The 13,492-nt window shown below is 36.5% G+C and overlaps 1 pseudogene; it reads left to right on the forward strand.

The window, feature by feature from the left end:
- Positions 1-2,799: 2,799 nt before the first annotated feature.
- LOC130860817 (olfactory receptor 52A1-like) lies at positions 2,800-5,562 on the forward strand (annotated as a pseudogene).
- The last annotated feature ends 7,930 nt before the right edge of the window (positions 5,563-13,492 follow it).

Genomic DNA, 13,492 nt, shown 5'->3' on the forward strand with positions numbered 1-13,492 from the left:
CTCCTGGGCATATACCCAAAGAAAACCATAATCCCAAAAGAAACTTGTACCATAATGTTTATTGCAGCACTCTTTACAATAGCCAGGACATGGAAGCAACCTAAATGCCCATCAACAAATGAATGGATACAGAAGATGTGGCATATATATACAATGGAATATTACTCAGCTATAAAAAGGGATGAGATGGAGCTATATGTAATGAGGTGGATAGAACTACAATCTGTCATACAGAGTGAAGTAAGTCAGAAAGAGAAGGACAAATATTGTATGCTAACTCACATATATGGAATCTAAAAATGGTACTGATGAACTCAGTGACAAGAACAAGGACGCAGATACAGAGAATGGACTGGAGAACTCGAGGTATGGGAGGGGGCGGGGGGTGAAGGGGAAACTGAGAAGAAGCGAGAGAGTAGCACAGACATATATATACTACCAACTGTAAAATAGTCAGTGGGAAGTTGTTGTATAACAAAGGGAGTCCAACTCGAGGATGGAAGATGCCTTAGAGGACTGGGGCAGGGAGGGTGGGGGGGACTCGAAGGGGGGCGTCAAGGAAGGGAGGGAATATGGGGATATGTGTATAAAAACAGTTGATTGAACCTGGTGTACCCCCCCCCAAAAAAAAAATTGATAAAAAAAAAAAAAAAAAACAACCAAGGTGGGGACTCATCTGAGCCTGGCGCTGTAGCCAAAGTATGGATAGAAGTAAACAAAGTCTATCTTTAGTGGCAGCCCTGCCCCCCCCCCCCCCCCCCCGCAACAGACACACACACACACAGACACAGACACACACACACTCACGGTCTTCTTTGTCCTTCTCTCTCTTTGGCACTCTTCCTCCCTCACTTCCTTTTGCCCTACTTCTGGACAAACTCCCTTTCCCCACTCAGGAGCCACTGGAGGGAGACGTTGCAGTCTACTGTGCGTGAGGCCCTCGGCAATTTCGCAACCTCTCCAAGCCTCACTTTCCTCCGAGTAGTTCCAGCTTTGTCAGGATGTTGTGAATAGTTTTTAAAGGATTAATATGAAGTGCTTTACATGAATCCTTTAACATTACTTCTCTTTTGTATTAGTTTCCTGTTGCTGTAACAAATTACCACACACTTAGTGGTCTAAAACAACACGCTGTGATAACTTACAGGTGTGAAGGTTAGGAGTCTAACATGGGTCTCACTGGGCTAAGATCAAGGTGTTGGCAAGACTGTACTCCCTCTGGAGGCTCTGGGGGTAGAATCAATTTCCTTGTCTTTTCAGCTGCTGGAGGCTTTCTGCCTTTCACGGCTTGTGGCCCCCTTCTTTCCATCCCTCCGAGCTCTGCTTCCGTGGCCACAGCTCCTTCTTTGACTCTCCTGGCTTTCTCTTATATATAAGGACACTTGTGATTCCATTGTGCCCACCTCGATAATCCAGGATAAACTCCCCATCTCAAGATCCGTAACTCACATCTGCAAAGTCCCTTCTGCCATGTAAGTTGACATATTCGGTCATGGATATCTTTGGGGTCAGCATGCATTACTCTGCTAGGCCATGCTTTCCCTTTCCTCCCATATTTCTTAACTCCCAGGTATTCCCAATCTGTCCTCAACCTCCCTTTCTTGCTTGAGTTCTCTCAGATCTCCTGCTCAGGGCTTCACATTTCCAGATATTACTCTCTCCTTCTCTTCCAAGTTGAAAACCTACCCATTTCACAAATCCCAGTCAAATCATGAGTCCTTTGGTAAAGTCTTCCCAGGCCATTGACTTATACAGATAGCTTCCTAAAGCTCATTGCATATAGTAGCTGTACCATTCATTTGGCAAACACTCTGCCTTCTTGTCACATATGCATGGCACACAAATGCTGCATATATATTGAATAAATAAATAAATCTCCACCACCAGACCATAAAAAAAAATGTAATAAAAGATCAATTACAGATAGAAATTTTTTCTTTCCAGAGATACCTCAGTGAAAGGAAGGGTCACAAGAATATGTATATAAATAGAATTTACTTGGCATAGCAACAAGTCAGAACTCCACTTATAAAAAGAAATCTTGCATATATTAATTTCTCTGCATTTGGTCTGTGGGAAAAGAGAAAAGAAAGCAAGGCAATTTCTGCAGGTTGTACAAATGATATCACAGGGAAATTAGCTGTGGATGAACTGAAGGGGGCTTAATTAAAATATGTTGGGTTCCTTGTGGTTTTGTCTAGTGGCTATAAATCCCTCATTCCATATTCATAAGTCCCTCTTGTTTATATATTTATTAGGGAATATTAAAATTGGTGACTAGCAGCTTTCTTCTCCAATTTGAGCGCAATAAATTGATACCCTGTCTCAGAAAAACACAGACTGTGATATGAGTTTTGTCAGAGGGTGAACACACCAACATGATCTCAGACAGATGTACAGAAGATGGAGAATGTCTGCATTGCAGAGAGAGAAGAGAAGCATGAAAGGCAATCCCAGAGGTGCCCTCATATTGGTAGATGGCCACAGCACCAAATGGATTAGGATTCCTGACACTGCCTGGGTTCTGTTACAGAGGGCTCAGAGAAAGAAGAGGCATTGCAGAATGTATAGTGCAAGGAAATGAGACTGAAATCTGGGGAGAGGACCTGTTGAATGATAAATAATGAGTGATAGTGAAATGAAGAATTTATGTTACTCTTGGGTGTCATGTAGTAGCAGGCCCTGGGTCCAAAAACAATCAGCAAGTAATTCTTACTATCCCCACATTTAATCCCATAATTTTTCATTACCAGCTCTTCCAATAATGATAGCTCCATCCCACAAGCCCTGTATTCAAGTATGTACTCGCCACCTGCCACCCCACTATCTGTACCTGTCTGGTAATGCTCATATGTCTCTTCTTACCCCTTGAATAAGTAACATAGGGTGCTTTTTATTAAAGGCTCCTATTCTAATTCTGATTATCTTTGAAGAGGAAAAAGTTTACTGCCATTAGGAAGTCAGTGATCTATGGATCGCAGAGTCATAGAATTAAGGAATGGAGAGGAAACCTGTGAAAATCAAGGTACTCACTTGACTGACTAGTCTATCCTGAATATATGTCAGCCCATACAGCCTTCTGTCACAGAGTGACCCCTGCTGACAATGTTCTTTCCCTTAAGGATTAGCAGCATAAATCCCAGCTGCTTCCTGCATCACTGGCACGTTTGGTGACATCCAGTAAACAGTTCGCTGATCATTAGCTTACAGACCAAAAACAACATTCCTGGAGAGTCTACAAAACAATAAAATAACCTAATTCTAGTTTTTGCATGATCACAAACATTTATGTAATGTATAGCTTTAGAATCTTGATTCAAAATACGTAATTTTTAAAAGTACTAATTTTGGTCAGAGAAGAACTTTCATATAAAGCATAAGATCTCAAGTTTTAAGAAAAAACAGTAGTCAGTGAATTGCGCAGTGATGAAATTTTCATCAGTTGCTCTGAGGCCCTTGACTGAATCATGTCAGGTACCAAGATCTGCCTTCTGTTTTCCATATCTGTTTCTTTGACTCCTTTTAGGGACTGTCCTTATCCTTTATTTCCTATTAATTTCTTATATCTTAGCTCATAAAATGATTCAAGTGTTCTATATAATCTATAATTCATTAAGAATGAATGAGACTAAATTGACCAAATCTCATCCTCACTATAGCTCTGAATAGTTTAAATCCAAGAAACTAGCCTCTCTCTGGCTAAGTTACCCATTTAACTATTTTTTTTCTATATTCCATAGTCATCAAGAATGAGTCATCTTTCCCTCATACATTGCTGGTGCTAATTATCTTGCTTCTTAGAGATTCTTCCCCCTTTAGATATTCTGTAATGTGCATTATGGAATTTTAACTATTTTAAAACAAAACTAATTTTGAGGACTTCAGCTGTTAAATATATGGGCATAAGGAAATATAATTTTACTAGACATGTAAAAATTAGTAAAGAAAAGTTTGACCCAAATTCACCAAAACACATAGATTTGAATGATCTTTTCTAAAGCTCTTTCCTTCACATTCTTTGAAAGGACATCCATTTTATAGAGAGATGACTAGATAGATATAGATACATAAATCTATATCTACTGATGCTACCTCTATTTTGTTTCATAGGTAGTCTTTTATCCTAATATACTGATCATAGTCTAAAAAATTGCTGATCCAAACCAGTAGTTTCTGAATTAAAGACAACTGGGAATAATACAGTCCTAACATAACTGGATAGGGGTGACAGAGAAATTAAACAATCACAGATAAACTCAGATTAAAATGAAATCTCCAAGCAAAATAAGCAAGTCTAAGTATTTTGTCAACAGGTCCAGGAAAGAAGGACAGAAACCAGCGGTTTCTCGCCTTGCCCAGGTATTTTGCTAGTTCTAATGCATATACTCTGCCATGCACATGACATCTTACTGTAATTCTGTGCTTGTGGACACCTTCCCTGAAAACGTGATGTGTCTCTAAGGATCTGTCTTTTCCCTTCGATAGGTGAACGTATGCATGATATAAGTGTAGAGTTCAACAAAATTCTGATAATATGATGACTTTGGATAAAAATAAGAAATAGAACAGTGGCACTAACTTTTTTTGTTTACATCAGGAGACCCAAGGACACTACGTGCATTTCCAACATCACAGTCTTCATGCCTTCTGTGTTGACACTAACCGGGGTCCCAGGCCTGGAGTCCGTGCAGTGCTGGACTGCAATTCCATTCTGTGCCATGTACCTCATTGCTGTGATTGGAATTTCCTCACCCCTGATCATCATCCAATCAGAACGCAGCCTCCATGAGCCCACGTACACTTTCCTAGGCATGCTAGGAGTCACAGATATTGCACTTAGTACCAGCATTGTGCCCAAGATGCTTGGAATCTTCTGGTTTCATATGCCAGAAATTTATTTTCACTCCTGCTTGCTTTAAATGTAGCTCATCCACACATTTGAGGGCTTAGAGTCAGCCTTCCTGCTGGCCATGGCCCTAGACCAATATGCGGCCATCTGTTATCTCCTGAGACATGCTGCCATCCTCACCCACCAGCTAGTCACCCAAATCAGGGCTGTGGTGACACTCAGGACTGCCATTCTTGTAGCCCCATGACTAGTACTGATAAAATGGCGGTTACAATTTTATCATACAACTGTCTTCTCCCACTCCTACTGTGAGCATATGGCCATTGTGAAACTGGCTGCAGAAAATATCTGGGTCAACAAAATCAATGGTTTGTTTGTGGCCTTCACTGTTGCAGGGCTTGATCTCACATTCATCACATTGTCCTATGTACAAATATTTATCACTTTTTCATTTTCTCCCCAAGGATGCTAGGTTGAAAGCATTCAGTACTTGCATTGCTCACATCTGTGTCTTCCTCCAGCTCTACCTCCTTGCTTTCTTCTCCTTCTTTGCTCACAGGTTTGGTTCTCAATATCCCTCCTTATATCCACATCCTCATTTCTAAGATGGTCCCTCTATTTAATTCGTGGTCCCTCCATTTCTCAATCCACTTTTCTATGGTGCAAAGACCAAGCAGATCCGCATTCATGTAGTAAAAATGTTCTGTTCATAAAATCCATCATGATTAATACTTTCCTGCTTTGCTTTTTGTGATATAGTAACAATCTTTAAAAACAAAAATAAGCAATAAAAATCATGTTATTTGATATATTTGAGTTTTCTATGTAATTGTTTTGTGAAATTTTCCAGGATGTTAGTTAGTTTTAGATCATCATAGCCCATGACACCTGTCAATCAATGGGGTTGTGAATCCTGAGTAGAGTGAGGTATGTAGAAAGAGCAAATATTGCTTCCTGTTCTTTTTTTGGATTTAGTCCCAGGTTGAGCTACATTCCTTAAGAATCCTTCTCCAGAAAGATTCACGGATAATGGATTTCTCACTGATTTTTAATGCACGCAAAGCTAGTTGTTCTGGAGTGTTCAATGAATACAAGTTGCTGAGTCACTTTGTTTCTTGATCAAAACATCATCTTAAAAAAAAAAGTGTATCTTAATCATGTTCCTACCAAAAACATTGCACCTAATGAGACAATAAAGTCTAAAATTTTCAGTATGTTTCTAGGGTCATTCAGGAGGTTGCAAGCACAAAAGTCTTGAGAACTCCAGGGTTCCCATTTAGCATAAATATTTTTTCTGCTACCTCCATCATTTACTTCTTCATTAATTCATCAATTGTTATCAAAGTTCCATAATATTATAAATATTATGATAGATAATAGTGGCTTAGTGGTAAATTTGGCATAGTGTTTATGTTTTGTGAGTTTGTAGCCTTTGCAGCCCTATATTTCTGGGGGAAAGAGTGACAAAGAAAGTGAGAAAGGGAAATGCGAGAGAAGTAGTAGTGGTACCCATGGAATGTGGAGTTAGGGAAGAGAACAAAGGATTGAATATAACTGAAAGCTGCAGTTATAGAACTCCTTTGTTTAATTTTTAAATTAGGTAGTGTGATTCTTGAGGAATGATGACTGAGTGACCATGGAAGTAAGGGCACAGCATGCCAGGTATTGGATAGAGGAGATTTAAAATAGAGAATGTTGGTTAAGGTAACTGCTCAGGTTTGTTGTTCTGTTGTTCTTGTTGTTTTGTTTTGGTTTGATTTTTTGCTTTTTTTTTTTTTTGCAACGTAAGGTACACTTTGGAGAAACAAAATGCAAATATCAAGAATGGCCGTGCACAAAGTTGTTGAACTTTATTCTGAAAGCTGTTATGTCTCATACTCTATAAGACTAATGTATGTGTGTGTATCTCCTTTGGCATGTGACAGCATATCTTCTCAATGAATACAAATTACTATGGTTTTTAAACAGCTAATTTGATTATATTAGTAAATATATGATTGTTCCAAGAGTAATGACTTTAGAATCTAGGTGTAGTGGATTGTTCCTGAAAAACTCAACTCATTGAACATTTTTTTTAATCAAGAGGATAAAAAATATTCACTTGTGTGAAGATGACCATACTTTGATTTATGACATTAGAATCACTGTGTATGTAATAAATGTTACAGTTCATGTTGATAAATGGAATATTTATAAATGGAATATTTCCTGCCAAACCAATAAATGAAGGCTATCACAGTCATCAATGATTGCAGCCCTTCAGTGTGAGCTGGTGAACTCTGAAGAAATTCAAGGCTGAAAAGAATACCTGCCATCTAGCAGCCAACAGACTACAGCCACTCCCTGAAGTGAGCCCTGAGGAAACTCAGGATGTGAAAATACAGGATACTGGCCCCAGATAGCTGAGGTGCATATCAAAGAAATAATTTCAGTTAGCCCAGACTCTTGCATCTTCCCATATATAGAAAAGCACTGAATTCCTTAACTTGAGATATCTGCTTTTCTTTATTTAACAATAATCTTTTGAAGTTCTGGATTAGTTGCCCTTGGTTCAAAACTCCTATATATCCTGGCTCCTCTCCTCGCCTCCTCAGAGCAGTTTTTCAGAGCTATCTGAAATACTGTCTCCCAGGCTGCAGTCCTCATTTTGCCCCAAATAAAACTTAACTCGCAACTCTTACATTGTGCATTTTTTTAAGTCAACAATGTTGTATAGATAGTGGGTACTCTGGCTGGTTTTATGATCTGAGCTTATCAGATGCCAGTTGGGAATGATTATTTTGTCAATCTCAAGGCTACTTTGGGGCATCTTTGGAGAATGTTTTAAATATCGGTGTTTATTAGAGATGATTAGATTGCATTACTGATGGGGTTGTTGTTCTTAGATAACATAACTTCCTTCGGTATAAAACTAAAATAGAATCAGAGTTAATTTCTTAATATTCTAGATGGGTTCAGGAAACTTTTAAACGCCAAATAAATGGTATAGGCTTTGTGGGCAAAGAGACAATTCAAGAATATTATGTGCTGTTTTTATAACAAAAGACAGAACATATTTCCACAAAAAAATTAATTCAATTTATAATAATAATTTAAATAACAGTAGTAATCATAACTGTGTTGTTTTCTGTAATGCCCATCCATTAATTAGAAGCATCAACTTTATTTTTTCTGGTAAATACTCTGCTTATGTGGGGATTAAATTTCAATATTTCTTAATGCAAAATTAATTGCAAAATTTCTGCTGTAAAACTATTCTTAGCTAGTGGGCTATACAAAAACAGGCAGCAACATAGCTTAGGATGTTCCACTATAATTCTAAGAAAATTTGGAGAAGTTTGAAATATGTTTAATAATTGAGAGTTGTGGAGAACACCCTGAAAATATGTGGAAATATAAGACCAACCTGGAGAAAGAAATGTGAGACTAGAAAATGTTTGCATCATATCAATTGTTGAATCCCATAAAATATCTAGCCTGGAGTCCAGATTGTTCAATTATGGTGGTCTTTCAATGATCAGAACCAGTCCCAAACTAAAACCTACAGATGGAAAAGAGAAAAAAAATACGTGGGCCATTACAGGGACCAGGGGACAACCAGGATTCTCTATCTACCCACGCACGTGGACCACAACAATTATAGGAAAAATTCTTAAATGGAAAATTGCTTGCAAAAGAAAATACATTTTGGGAAGTGTAATTTTAGTGATTTCTAGAAATTTAAAAATGAACCTTCAAAGAGACCTCAACAACTTCAATGAAGACAAAAATCCCAAAACTTTTCCTGAATTTTCAAAAATACTGATTAATATAAATATTTTTAACCTTGGACAATTTGATAAGTGAAATGATTCTTCTTATAACTGGCCTTTAAGAAAGACTGAAATATTTCTCATTTTTCTGATTTCTATTTCATAGAAAGGATTTCCTATATCCTTTCTATGAAATACTTTGTTTCCTTTGATAATTTTTCTAATTTCTGTCCATTTTTTCTTCTTGAGTTTAAGATCTGAGAAAGAAATTCTGAACTAATACTTTAAGGGTTTTATTCCTGGCGACATCACAGGAGACCTTCCAATAGGCCTTGGGTATTTTCTAGTAGAGTTACTTCAGATGAAGGAAGAGGTCTTGATGTTGATGATTTTTGACCCCTTAGGGGCAGGAATTGACTCTTCCCTTGCTTGATGATGGCTTTCAGGTGAGGTAGTAATAATGTTTTGACCCTTCTGGCTATTTGCATTTCCTTATCTAAATGTTTACTTTGGGAAGAATACCTTGCAACTTTTGGGACATCTCCACCCTTCTCTTGGTAGAGAACTGCACCCAGGCTGCGGGTCTTTTCTGCTGACCCTCCTGGAGTGGTCTATACTCTAGTGTGGAAATGTTGTTCTGACATCCATTTCACTCTCACTTGATGGAAAAATCAGGCTCATTTGGGATTTAATGAGCAGATCCAATTTGCTTTCATACTAAGCTGTATCCTTACATTTAAACTGTATCAAAAATATAGATGATATTTTGTTTTCCATCTACCACTTTTATGTATGAATCTTAAATTTCATATATTGTATAGGTCATGATTCTCCAGAGTAACAGAACAAATAAAATGTATGTATATAAGTCCCTATCTATCTATCTATCTATCTAGGAAAAGAGAGATGTAATATACTTATATTTATGCATATGTAAGTATATATATTTTGAAAAAAATCTAAAGCAACCTTCCAGTAAAACCCAGTATGCTCTTTGCTGTTTTTCCTAATAACTGGATACCTTAGCCCAGCCATGTGACACTTAAAAGTGACCATCACAGAACCCAAGGCACAAAGCAGTTAAGTATTTTTTTGGACCCCAGCAGAGGTTCACTTTTAAGGTTTAGAAGCTACAAGGAAGGGGATACTGGAATAAACAACTTGCAGGAACTTATTAATATTTATTTAATAAAGTAATAATCTCTAAAATGGTATGCTTGTTAATGTGATGTGTCAACTTGACTGGGCTACAGGGTGCCCAGATATTTGGTCAAACATTATTCTGGGTGTTTCATTGCGGGCGTATTTGAATGAGGTTAGCATTTAAAGTGGTTTAGTGAGGAAAGCAAATAGGCATCTATGCTGTAGTGTGCCTCCTCCAATCAGATGAAGACCCGAATAGAATGAAAAACCCGACCCTTCTTCAAGTAAGTGAAACATCTTCCTGTGTGATAGCTTTCAGATTGGAATCTTGGCTTTTTTTCTGTGTGAAGACTAGAACCGAAATATTGGCTTTTTCAGTGTTTTGAATTTTCACGCCTTCAGATCAAGACTATACCATCAACTTTCCTTGTTCATAGGCTTTCAAACTCAAACTGAAAAGAAGCCATTGGGTCTCCTGGGTCTCTAGCTTGCTAACTTTTCTGGTATAACTTGGGAGTTGCTAGACTACATAATTGTGTGATCAAATTGCTTTTAATCAATCTCTCTCTCTGTCTACCTATCTATCATCTATCTTTCTATCATCTAATCTATCATCTATCTATATATCTGTATCATCTATCTATCTATTATCTACATCCTATTGGTTCTGTTACTCTGGAGAATCCTGACTAATACAGTGATACAAAAGACTTCAAGAAGTCAGTATGAAATTAAAAGTTATGATAGGGTTCTGATAAATAGCTGTGCCCTATATTGTATGATTTAATACCTTGTAGGTAATAACTCCCAGAAGAATAGAGTATTAGATCAGAGAATAATGATTATCATCTATGTGCAAGGCCTTAGGCTGATATATACAATGCCAAATTCATACTTTATTTGTAGTAGACATAATTTTTTAATGTGAAAATACTTACAGAGTATATTTATAAAGTTAATAGCTTTATTCATAAGTGATATTAATAAGGTTGTAAGATAATAAGATTCATATAAAATGTTTTATAAATCTACTTACTGGAAAAAATAACTGGAAAGTAAAAAAAATAGTAATTTGCTATAGAGAATAAAAACAATACATTTATGTTATGTTTATATGTATGATAAAATAAAACACAAGGATTCTATATTGAAAATTACAAAAAATGTTGAGAGACAGTAGATAAGACCTAAAGAAATAGAGAGCCATACCACCTTCATATATTGGAATCTCAATATTGTTAAGATGTGAGTTCCCTTAATTTTATCTAATGATTTAAAGCAGTCCTGAAAAAATCCTAACACACATTTTTGAAAAGAATTGAGAAATTATTTTGTATTTTATAAGGAAATTCAAGGGACTTCCTCTTGTTTTTCTTTCTGCCACATTAGTTTGATGGTTTTCTATAATATTTTTTCAGTTTTCTCATTTTTATTTTGTCTCTTCTCTAGATTTAGATTTTGCTTTAACCATGAAGTTTGTATAAAATGTCTCATATGTAAAATAATATTTTTTTTCTGCTGATAGCATCTTATCTTCATTAGCCTATATGAGTTCAATCCTTTTCCTCTATGTTTTTTTTCTTCTCTAATTATCCCTTCTATTGTGAGTTTTTGACCAAAATGTGGTAACTATTGTTATTTGTACTGCTTTTTTTCCTTTAGCCTGTCTGGTATTTCTTCTTCTAAGGTCACTAATTCCATCACGAAGAGCTCACCCTCATGACATCAAGTAAACCTAATTATCTCCCATATGTGCAATTACCAACACATTGGGTGTTAGGGCTTCAACATAGGAATTTTGGGGGAGACACAATTCAGTTCATAGCATGGATTCCAGTACTATTAGAATGTAATGTAAAAATCAATGACACTTGTTTAAGAATAATGCAAGCCTTGCATTTACATTATGTTACCCTCATAGCTACTCAGGAGACACTATTTTAAGGCTGATTCCATGGAGATTCGGAAAGGTCTACAATTTGCTTAAGTTCACAGAGTTAATGTAAGACTGAGATGAACTATCAGCTCAGATATTGACTCTGAATCCCATAATTCTGATCACTATGTTAGAGTTAGTTTATTCAGATAAAATATTTATTATACAAGGGCATTCCTCAGATATGCAGGTATAACTTGGAAAGTGTATTGGGCTCTTTTCCTACGTGAACTGACTATTCTCATGCTTGGACACTGGCTGCTTCCATCTCAAAGAACCTGATCAAAGAAGGCTGTCTATTCTCTCACTGTAAGAAACTATTTCTCCTTGCAGATGATTTAGACTTGTTTACCTCTGGGTTTGGTGGCAAAAAGCAAATTTGAAGCCACAACATATCAATAGGCATATTTTTTCACTTATTGTTAGGTGGAAACTGTTCTGGAGCAGTCTTCCAAATTACCTAAAGCTTCTTTACTATGGCAGAATAAAAAATGTAATTCATGAATTTGAGGTTGATTTTAGTATTTGTTGCATATAGAAGAGATTGCAGTTAGGTTTTTTTTTTTTTTCCTGTTGTCTCAGAATTGTAGTTAAAACCTAAAGCTGAGGACACAAGCCACTAAGTATTCCTAAGTCACTAACAGCTGCCATGGATTACTAAATTGTATTTGTCTCTACTGCCACAACTAGCTATCATCCCTCCCCTCTCCTTGCAATTTCCTACTCATGGCTCAGTACTTGAAAGAGGCAGGACATTCATATTTCCTGGAGGACATTTGGAGGACACTGTTTGTCCTAGAGTTTCCTTATTCCCTGCTCTTAGAAGAGCAGACAGTGGTGTTTTTCTACCTCTGGACCTAAGGGAATCAGATTCTATAAAATTCCAGTGAAGACTGGAAGTTTCTCAAAAAATGGGAGACTGACACTCTGTTCCCCTAAAGATTTAATTTGCTACAAAATCTGAAGATTAATTCATGCATGCCACTACTACTCTTTCATTTCCTTGTCTCTCTTTCTCTCAGAAATATAAGGCTACAAAGGTTACAAACTCATGAAAATTAACCACTGTTTCAAATTTACCATTATGCCTCTATTCTCTGGCATATTATTTATAATATTCTAGGATTTTGATGACACTTGATGAAATAATAAAAAGTAAATGATGGAGGTAGCAGAAAAAGTACTGATGTGTAAAATGGAACACTTAAGTTCTCATGATTTTTGTGCCTATAATTCCCTGAATGATCCTGCAAATGTACTGAAATTTTTAGACTTCATTGTCTCATTAGCAACATAAAGAATTTTATTTTTGGTTTGTTTTGTTTTTGATAAGAACATAGTTAAAATACACTTCCTCTAATACTTTTTAAGACTACTTGGATGATCAAGGAGCAGAAGCAAGAACTAGATTTCATTGAGTATCTGAACACTGCAGAACAACAAGCCTTGGGTGTATCTAAACGCAGAGAGAGATGCATAATTTCTAAATCCTTCTAAAATTGGATTCTCACAAGGGCATACTCAACAAGGTACTAAAAAAATGAAAGAGAAAACTAAAGGACATACATTCACTATTTTCCTCTTTTATTTTCTTACTCTCATTACCCAAAGAGGATCCACAATCCTATTGACAGATAGTTGTCATGGGCTAATAGTTAATAGCTAATGTTCTGGCAAGTTGAAAAAAAATAGTTAAATAGGAAACTAAGGCACCTCAAATAACGTGGGTTTTTTGTTGGTTTATTATGTTGTGAAAAATATTGTTGCTATTGCTCAAAAAGAATAACATGAATGTATTATTCATGGTAAATT

The sequence above is a fragment of the Hippopotamus amphibius genome, chromosome 9 (assembly GCF_030028045.1).
Source record: "Hippopotamus amphibius kiboko isolate mHipAmp2 chromosome 9, mHipAmp2.hap2, whole genome shotgun sequence".
Taxonomy (NCBI): domain Eukaryota; kingdom Metazoa; phylum Chordata; class Mammalia; order Artiodactyla; family Hippopotamidae; genus Hippopotamus; species Hippopotamus amphibius.